Consider the following 10,162-nt stretch of genomic DNA (forward strand, 5'->3'; position numbering starts at 1 on the left):
AATATAAACATAAAAATTTATTTCTAAAATGGGCTTTCCTTTGCATAAATCTTGCATTTCACAGAGTTACTGGGTTACCAGATAATGAAGAGAGAGGCATTTAAAAGAATTGAGAGTGTAGGCAAAGGAATGGTTCTAATGATGGGCCATGAAATCTAAACGGGAACGAAGTGAGAACATGAAAGGGAGTGAAGCACAGTTAAGAGGCTGTAATATCAAAGAGTCCTGCTATGGGCTCCAGAATTTTGGCATAAAGGTTATCACAGAAAGTGAGGAGGTGAGAAGTAGTACTTGGAAGGTAAGAGTTGAAATTAAGATTGTGGAGGAGTTACAGTCATTGGTAATTGAAAGGACTAAAATATGACCAATGAAGAGACTGGCTGACGAAGAATGATGAAGGCAAGATTATTGGAGGAATAAAACTCAAGGAACTGAGAAAGTGAAATACTGGAAGGATCCTCACGGTAGATATTAAAACCACTTAAGAATCATGAAAGGAGCAGTTGTCTGGATGACAGAAAGCCAGTAGGTAAAACCTTCCAAGATTGTGGGAAGCTAAAATCTTCAAAGATTGAGCGGGTTTGCCACTGGGGTGGAAAGAGGTCTACAGATGGCCCCAGAAGGTAGAGGAGACAGGTGACCTAGTTCAAGAGGGTATATTCCACAGTTGCGATGAGGGGCAGTTTAGGGAGGAGAAGGGAAGAATGATTTGGAAGTGAAAATGAGGGAGGACATCGTCACCTCGAGGCACAATGCTAACAGGATTGTGAGAACAGAATTTCTACCAAAGAAGGCGGCAGGTGAAACAGTGCCTCTGAGGGAGAACCAGGTTTCAGAGCAAGATGATAATGTCCAGTGGGGGTTACGGATTCAGGGAAGTTTGCGTATGGTTGTCAGTGATGTGCAGAGAGGGCTTGCCATGATCCTGTCTTTATTTAAAATGTTGATATTTTGCACATGGTGGATTTTTTGGCACTTTGATTTTTTAAATATTGCATTACAATATTATTTATCCTGATTCGTGAGTGCATCACTCATCTAGTCCCAGCCCTGACATAAATCAGTTAAAAAAAATAAGGCACTGAGAACGAATGAAAAATGTAGACGGGGCCAGCCAGCTCTGTGGTGTAGTGGTTAACTTCAGCACACTGCACTTTGGCAGCCCAGGTTCAAGGATTCAGATCCTGGGCACAGACCTACAACTTGACAGCCATGCTGTGGCAATGACCCACATATAAAATAGAGGAAGACTGGCACAGACGTTAGCTCAGGGACAATCTTCCTCAAGCGAAAAAAAAAAAGAGGAAGATTGGCAAAAGGTCTTAGCTCAGGGCTAATCTTCCTCAGCAAAAGAAAAGAAAAAAGGTACATCCAGACCATGGACTATTCAGCACTAAAAAGAAATGAGCTATCAAGCCATGGAAAGACATGGAGTAACTTTAAATGCATGTTGCGAAGTGAAAGAAGCCAATCTGAAAAGGCTCCCTACTGATGATTCCAACTATATGACATTCTGGAAAAGCCAAAACTATGGTGACAGTAAAAATATCAGTAGTTACCAGGGGTGAGAGGGAAGGAGAGATAAACAGGAGGAGCACAGAGGATTTTTAGGGCAGTGAAATTATTCTATATGATACCATAATGGTGAATACATGTCATTATACATTTGTCCAAACCCGTAGAATGTACAACACCAAGAGTGAATCCTAATGGAAGTTATAAACTTTGGGGGATAATGGTGTGTCAATGTAGTTCATCAATTGTAACAAATGTACTACTCTGATGGAGGATGTTGATAATGGGGGGGGACTATGCATATGATGGGGAAGGGCGAATATAGGAAATCTCTGTACTGTTCTCTCAATTTTGCTGTGAATGTAAAACTGCTCTAAAAATTAGTGTATTTTTTTTTAAACAAAAAAGATAAGGCACTGATCAGTATAGTGTGGGGTAAATTCAGTGGTGGAGGTATACGCTATGAGAACACAGAAAAAGAATAAATCAGAATCCTAGAGTGGGTTATTCTTCAAAAACACTGCCAGTAACTTAGCTCCAAATGGGAACAGCTACCTTCACTTTATGTTATTTTGTTCTTAAGTATCTTAACACCTTCGTGCATGCATTTCAGTCACAGACAATGCTCAACTTGAAAATGACTCTAAAAGTTTAATATCCATGGCTTTTTTCTATATAATGAAAGGTAAAGTGGCTCTTTGTGCAGGAATATAATTCTCCCACCACCTTTCCTTGTTTATTACATCACAAAAGTACAGCACACATGAGTCATAAACTCGATGACACTAGAGAGCTTGCCCTGAGGGACGCGACTTTATGTGCAGTAAAGTGTGAGTTACAGCATTTTTCTAAAGGGGTTCTAGCTGCCACTTCACAGAAATACTACCCTGCTGAGAATTTTCTCAGGAGCGTTCAGTTTTCTATAAACCTTGTGGCAGCCACAGTCAAGTCACACATTTTTCTTTTCAATTCAAAACCAGAAAACTGTTTGTAGGGTGCAAACTGATAAGTAGGAAAAAATGATCTCTAGTTCACATCATGTACCACCTTCAGTTTCCTATGGCACTATCTGGCGCAATGCAACAGAGCAGTAACTTATCCAGTTGGTAATTTTCCAGCAGACAGAAGCGCATACTGACAAATAAACATCAGAGAAGACAGGGCTTCTCCCCTAAAGATCACGAGAGCTTCAAAAAGTGATCAACCAAACACAGAATTTACTTTCAGTTCCCACCGTGAAATCTACATCGCACGGGTCATCTCCTCTTCAACTTCTCTCTCCAGAATGCTGACCATGACGATTGTTAATATGCAGATGGATGAGGAGATTATGAAATCTGAACCCCGTAAATCCCATGCAGAGTTTGCCCATGCCCAACCCATGAAAATGGAAGCAGTAACTTCAACCTGATTCACCTACTTTTATTCAGAGACAAGGGGTTATTAATTTGGATTTGTCAAAGTTGATAAAATCTTGCTGTTCTAAAAACAGGAGGTTGGGGCCGGCCCGGTGGCATGGTGGTTAAGTTTGCTTGTTCCACTTCAGCAGCCTGGGGGTTGCAGGTTCAGATCCCAGGTGCGGACCTATGCACTACTCATTAAGCCATGCTGTGGTGGCATCCCACATACGAAATAGAGGAAGATGATTGGCACAGATGTTAGCTCAGGGCCAATCTTCCTTAAAATCAATCATCAATCAATCAGTTAGGCAGTTTATTTAATAAGGGTGAGGAACACCAACAATCAAGGTAACAAAATTTCTTCCAAGCACAGCAAGTCCCAGTTAATCACAGTGACTACCACATACACAAGCAACCCTCCACTCAGAAAGCAAAAAGACAAAAAACCCAAGAAAAAACATATTAATCTTTCTGATAAAAATTCTGAGGACCATACCTAGTATTTTTTATGAAGCAGTTCCAGTATATGACTGGAGACAAAAGAGCATTTTATGTTGAAAACACAGCATGGCTCATAGTTTTAGGCAAGAATAAAAATTAAAATAATTAGCCATGCAAATGTCCTCGGGGCTAGTTAACTCCCTGACTCTTCACCATAATTAATTACAAGCATCAGTTCAAGGTTTTGTATTTTCTTTGTGGGATCTCAAATCTTAACATAGGAAATAAACACATCTGGAGTTCCTTTAGCTATTTCATTTGCATCTTTTCCAACACACGTAATATATGTATTACTAACATAAGTATTGCCAATAATTTGCTAATATAGCAAGCAGTAGCAAATCCCAACTCTTATATCGTCCCCTCCTTTCCAGCATGTTTCCTATGTGAACCCCAATTACGAGTAACTCTTTTCTGGATTATTTTTATAAAAAGACTTTTGACAACTATAGTTATATTATTAAATACTTAAATAAGCAAATCCAGGCCTGTGTCAGTTACTTGAAAAGCAAATTGTCCTCAGTTCCTACAACCCTTTCTAAACTACAGCTACACAGAGCAGCCACTGTACAAATACATACACTGTGCTTCAAACACACTCTTACATAAGACCCTTATACCAAATACATCAAATGCCCAAGCCCATTAGGGTCCCCCAGCATCGACAAGCCCCCTCCACTCACAGTGTAATATAATGTTAATCCCTCTCTCCTACTTTAGGAATGCTTTATGGTATTTATCACAGTGTGCCTCACATTTCTATTAAGTACATATGTGCACCGCCTTCCCAGTGAAAATGCACTTTCCTAGACAGCAGGAAACACAATCTGGCACCCTGTGGCCTCCCCATGGCACTCCACGTTCATTGTCTTTGGTTTAATGCTGTCAGGAGGCTGCCAACCCCCTACCCTCTCTGCAGTCCTGTGGCCCCCAGCCCTCTGAAGGAGTCCTCATTAGTGACCATATTTTAACTCTGCAGTTCTGTCCCTATAGCTGATTAAAGCCAGAGGAAACAAACTATAAATCGCATCCTCTTCCTCAAGAGTTCTGAACCAACACATACAGGCTCTAGCTAGATGAGGGGGACACCCGACTGGTAGGCAGGATAAGTCACAGCCAGAGATGGTGTCTGTCAAAACCGACGCATGAACGGGAACTAAGCATCTGGAAGACGCAGCTGGTCTAGGGAGGAAAAGAGGAAGATGTGCAGAGAGAGAAGCGAAGATGAGAGAGCTGTGTACTCTAGACAAAAACAGACAGACAAGACAGAGGATCAGACAGGGACGGCTGATTACCCATAATTCTAGTAAGGCCTGGCGTGTCCCTTGAATAAGCCCCTTTTTAAACATAAGCTACTTTGGTAGCTTTATTTTCCTTCCAATTGAACAAAACCCGAGAAAAAGGCCCATCTTAAATGTCAGTTCACTAATACTCTCTCCCCGATCCCTTCAATCTCTGAATCCAAAGCATTTTATCCGACCACTTTCTACCTTCTATCATTGAAGTGTCTTCCCACCTACTAGAATACACATTCCTTGAAGGAAGGGACCATATGACTCATGTTTGTGTTCCCTCAACAACGGTCTGTAACACCGTGACAGCACAATAAGTGCCTGATAAATATTAATGAATATTTCTGGTTAAGATCAGAATCCACTAATTGCAAGGAAATTCAGTAGATGTGATGCTCCCACTGGGCATTATCAATGTATCTCTTAAATAGCATGACCTACATAGTATAATAATATAGTTGGATGATGAGTTTTTGAGAAAAATAAGCATCTCAATGACTTCTAGTATTATTCTTCCAAGTAGGATGTGGCAAATAATGGCATCTTTTACAAATAATAGCATCTTATATAAGAAGCCATAGATTAAGGTTAAAAACATGTTAGTATAAGGAAGATGCTTAGGAAGGATTAAGAGCCAGGCTCTCACTGAGGCTAAGAAAGCCCATCTGGCTGTTCTAGAAATATGAAAACGAGCCTACTCTTCTAGCCATAGAAACACGTTTTATCTTTAAAAGCTAATGTATTAGTACATAAATTTAACTTTAAAAAAAAAAAAAAAAAAGAGCTGAAGCAATTCCAAAGAACTAACAGCCAGGAGAGTGGCAGAGTAGAAACAATCTTACATCCATATTAGAAGGTTCTAGTTGGTAGCCTAAGTGGTTTTTCTCACTACAGCAAAATATCTTAAAACTTGGTCAGCATCAGAACATTTTCATTCTAAATTTAAAAAATTTAAAGTCTCTCTTTCTTTCTCTCTGTCTATCCAAATTAGAAATATATTAATCTCAGACAAGATGACATTTAAGTTGCTAAATACGCAAAGCTAGAAAAGACATTGGTATTTGAGAAGGCCAAGAACACGTAGTTACATCTACAGAAATATAAAAATATTTCTTTAAGACATATGTTGTCAGAGTCCTACAGAAACTTTCCTCTGTTCTCAACATTAAGGGCAAATAGGGGAGCCCTCGAAGCCCTTTTGTAATCAGGCCACCTGGGACGAGTGACTAATGCCAAAAGTCTCATTTACACAAATTCCAAATGACCAAGGATATTTCATGAACACCAAGTCAAATGCGGCCAGGAAACAAGGTTAACGGTCAGAGTAATGGGAACTGCTACTAAATCTGAAAATAATTTGCTTACTGTTCTAGTCTTTCACTTTTGAAATCAATTTTTAAGCAAATTCTCAAGGATATTTCTTTTTGGAAAAATAGGCTAGAAATTACAGAGTATTAATAAAAAGGTGTTTTAAACACATGAAGTCAATACATAAAGTCAACCTATAAAGTCAGAAGTCAATAAATAACATATGATGCTTTAGTTTGTCTTAATCAACTTACAGCTTTTCAAAAGGGATGAGAAACATATCTGCACAAGCAGCCTGGCGGAAATAATGCAGACTCTGAAGGAGGCAAGACAGAGAACTTACATTCTACAAACAAGAGTAACTAGATTTTATAAATATTGGAATGATAGGTATATGAGGTGTTCATTATACTATTTTTTCTACTTTTACATTTTCTTGAAATTTTGAATTAAAAAGAAAGTTAAAAAGATGAGTCCAGCGGAAACAAAGGCAGATTTCTTAATTTACAAAGAAAAAACTAACACATAAACAAATCAAGACCCTAACTATACACACATAAGTGTAAGTAGCATGTATAACATACACATGAAACAAAAAACATCAAAACTCAGTAGTAGAATGGTATAGCGTTAGCCTAATCATGGGATATGTTCATAGAAGATGAAATTGATGAAGCTAAAACATAACTAAAGTCGGTGTCATTTCTGAACACTCAGAGTATTAACTACAAGTTTTAAACGACTTCGACTTCAGTGCCTAAACCAAAACAGAGCATGTCCTAGAGAATATATTTCTGTTTTTGGATTGAAACAACATTCTTTCTCCTTTAAAATTTTCTGAATATATGGAAAAATCCTAGCTCAAGCTGTTGTCAATATAAATTCTTTTAATAATGAGGGATATTGGAAACAGAATAATTTAATTGAGAAAGAGATCTGGAAACCAAAAAATGTTCTCTGCTTACAATTTAATGAGGTGCTGAGAAGCAATACACAGCTGATGAAACACAACTGCAATAATGGGAAGTATGAGCAGGGTTATGTTTTCACAATGATGACCTTACATAAGAGCAAGGGATGTAAAAGGCTGCAGGGCATTAGCATATTTCCCAATAATTTGGCCCCAGTCTGTTTCTGACATTGTCTATAAATATATTGTTATCTACATATTTTCATAATCAGAGTTGGAAAATATTGTCCAAGAATCTTGTTTGATGTATAAGTCACTCTTATACCAAAGAGCTGAATATAAAAACAAATGGAGGGGGAGGGAACACCAAAATAAATAGGACAGGACACAAATGTGAAGATACAACATGTGTACACATTTACCCTAGATTCTCATTCCCTCTGTCAATTTATGGCTAATTTTCTTATTTTTAAAATATTCAATCTGTATAATTTTATTTGTCAATTATACCTCAATAAAGCTAAAAAAAGAAAATATATTACAGGAAAAAAATTTTTAAATAAATAAACAGTGAAATACCAAAGTCCACAGTATTACTGCAAATACATAAAATTGAGTATGCATTTAGGAAAGAGCTAGACAGTAACAAGGTCAAATGTTAAATCAAACATTAATTTGATTAAATGATAATTATATGAAAAAATATATATCCAAACTGTTTTCATCTCTTTGAGTTCTAAATGCTATGGTTTATGCAAGCAACCCTTCTGAGTACACAGACTATTAATTCATAAAATATATCCGTATTCATATATAGGGAGCCGATACCTCTACTCAAAATTTGTTTCATGTAATCTGAATTTTTGGATCTTTCAAATATTAAAACCAGACGGCAATAGGTGCCTGTAATTTGTGGGTTAATTTTAAGCCTACAACAGTGGACAGTGCAAACAGCAAAATAACAATGGCCAAGAATGTACCAGGCTTCTACCCCAGCACCGTGGATACAGTGTACTCTCAAAGTTGGTTTTGGATTAAAAAGACCGCGTGTTGTTTCTTTTTTTTAATTTCACATTACTGTGGAATGAAAACATCAAGGTTGAGAAACAATTCTCGCCTGGGAATCCCACATTCAGTTATATATTTTAGAGCAGAAAACTGGGCAAAGGAAGTGGCTTAGTTCAAGCCATCAAACAGGCCGTTTTTGTTTGGCTCAGGCACTGACATGCTTTGTTCGGTGACCCTGTGAATCACAGACAAAACCACCGTTCATTTAGAGCAAGAAGGTTAAAAAAACAGGGAACACGTATTGCCAGCTGTGGGAAAAACACTTTGGAAAAAGAGAATATACCCATAACCGAAGAGAAGAGATGAGACGCAAAGCCACATTCCCCAGTCTAACTTTCTCAGCTGGAAATCTCTGCCAGCGTCTGAGGCTTAACCTGTTCAAAACTCCCTCCAGAGACCTGCTCCTCAGTGAGAGTTAGTGGAGCCATCAACGCCTGCTCTAAGCCCCTACCTCACCCGAGGCGCTCTGCATGTTAGGGATGCAGAGGGAGGCGGAGCCTGTGTTTTCAGTTCTCTTCTCCAAAGAGGAGGAAGAACGGTGCTGGGACTTAATTTCTCATTTAATTGGCAATATTTAACTTTTACAGCTCACACCTGTGTGTTCCTAGCATAAAAGGTGGACATGGTGTAAGACTGGTTGGGCAGCCTTTCTGGATTTCTCAGATCTCAAAGAGCAAAGGCTGGATTTGAACAGAGGTCTGTTTCATAGGGAAACCCATACTCCCCCTTCATTGCTGTTAACCCCAAGGGCTCCCTTATCACAGCATCTTGGGGTATCACGTACGCCCTCCTCTATACAATGAGGATGAGCAGGATGATCTTTCACATCCCTTTTCACACTAGCATTCTGAGATTTGAATTCATTTCTTTCCCCGCTCCACCCTATCCTTGGATACAGACTCATTTTTCTAAAAGGGTCATGACCAGAAAACACACATGCTAAAAACCAATCCCATAGCTCTTACTTATCCTCCAGAATTAGACCCAAAATCCCTAGATTCACAGTCAAGACCCTCTACTTTACAGCCTCATGCCACCTTTTCAATTTTTTAAATTCTCTTCTCAATTTATCTAATTGTATATTTATAAGCTCCTTATGAAGCAAGAATGGTGTCTTGCCACTCAGCAACATGTGACACAAAATCCTATCCTGAACCATGCTCAATAACTATTTGCTAAATTGGCCTGAATTATATTTGGGAAGGAACAAGATTCTTTAGACAAAGAATTGAAATGCACTTCCAATTTTTCCTTCTCTGACCCCAAATCCTTTGGTTTAAATAGAAGAGTATTTTTTTAAATCTCATTTCACTCAAAAAAAAGAAGATAACAAAATCTGAAAATTCTCACTTTTCTTCCTAGGCTTTAATACATTTCAAGGGCAATATTATCTTACTTTCGTTCTATTTATAAGACTCCTACGTTCCTTAGGCCAATGTTTGGGTGACGTAAGAGTTCATTAAAGCGAGTGGCCACTTTAGGCTGTTAAATAATGCATAATTTGTATAGTTGTTTTCAGGTTGTTTCTGTGATGGCAGCACTTTCTGAATGTGGTATAGAATGAAGGAAAGGAAGTGTTTTCTATCAAAGGACAAAAGAGGACAATAATAATTGAGGATGTGTCTGTTGTGGTTATCTATTATTATATACAAACTATCCCCAATCTTAGTAGCTTCAAACAATAAACATTTATTATTTCACAAAGTTTCTGCAAGTCAGGAGTCTGAAGCGGCTTAGCTGAGTGATCCTGACTCTTACAAAGGGGCAGTCAAGATGTTAGGGGTGATCACACAAACGCTTGACTAGGCCACAGGATCTACTTTCAAGTGGTGTGAATGAACTGCCAGTGGCTGCTGGCAGAGCATTCAGTTCCTCACCACATGCATATCCCCACAGGGCTCCTTGAGTGTCCTCAGGACATGGCAGCTGGCTTCCACCATAGCAAAAGTATGTAAGGTAGAAACCACATGTCTTTTATGCAGAGCAGAGCCCTGCCAGGTCTTTGTGCACCATCCTCTCACCTTCTGGCACTATATCAGACGATGCTCCGCTGCTATTCTTGGGTTTTCACAGCGAATTTTTCGGAATTGTGTGGCCAGGTCCTTCTTCCTAGTGTGTCTTAGTTTAGAAGCTCCGCTGAAACCTGTCCACCATGGGTGACCCTGTTG

At 38.8% G+C, this 10,162-nt stretch overlaps 1 protein-coding gene across 7 annotated transcripts in view; it reads right to left on the bottom strand.

Annotated features, from left to right (window-relative positions):
- Positions 1-10,162, bottom strand: part of APP (amyloid beta precursor protein) — a 254,045-nt gene that overhangs the window by 176,533 nt on the left and 67,350 nt on the right. The window lies entirely within an intron of this gene.

The sequence above is a fragment of the Equus przewalskii genome, chromosome 27 (genome assembly GCF_037783145.1).
Source record: "Equus przewalskii isolate Varuska chromosome 27, EquPr2, whole genome shotgun sequence".
Taxonomy (NCBI): domain Eukaryota; kingdom Metazoa; phylum Chordata; class Mammalia; order Perissodactyla; family Equidae; genus Equus; species Equus przewalskii.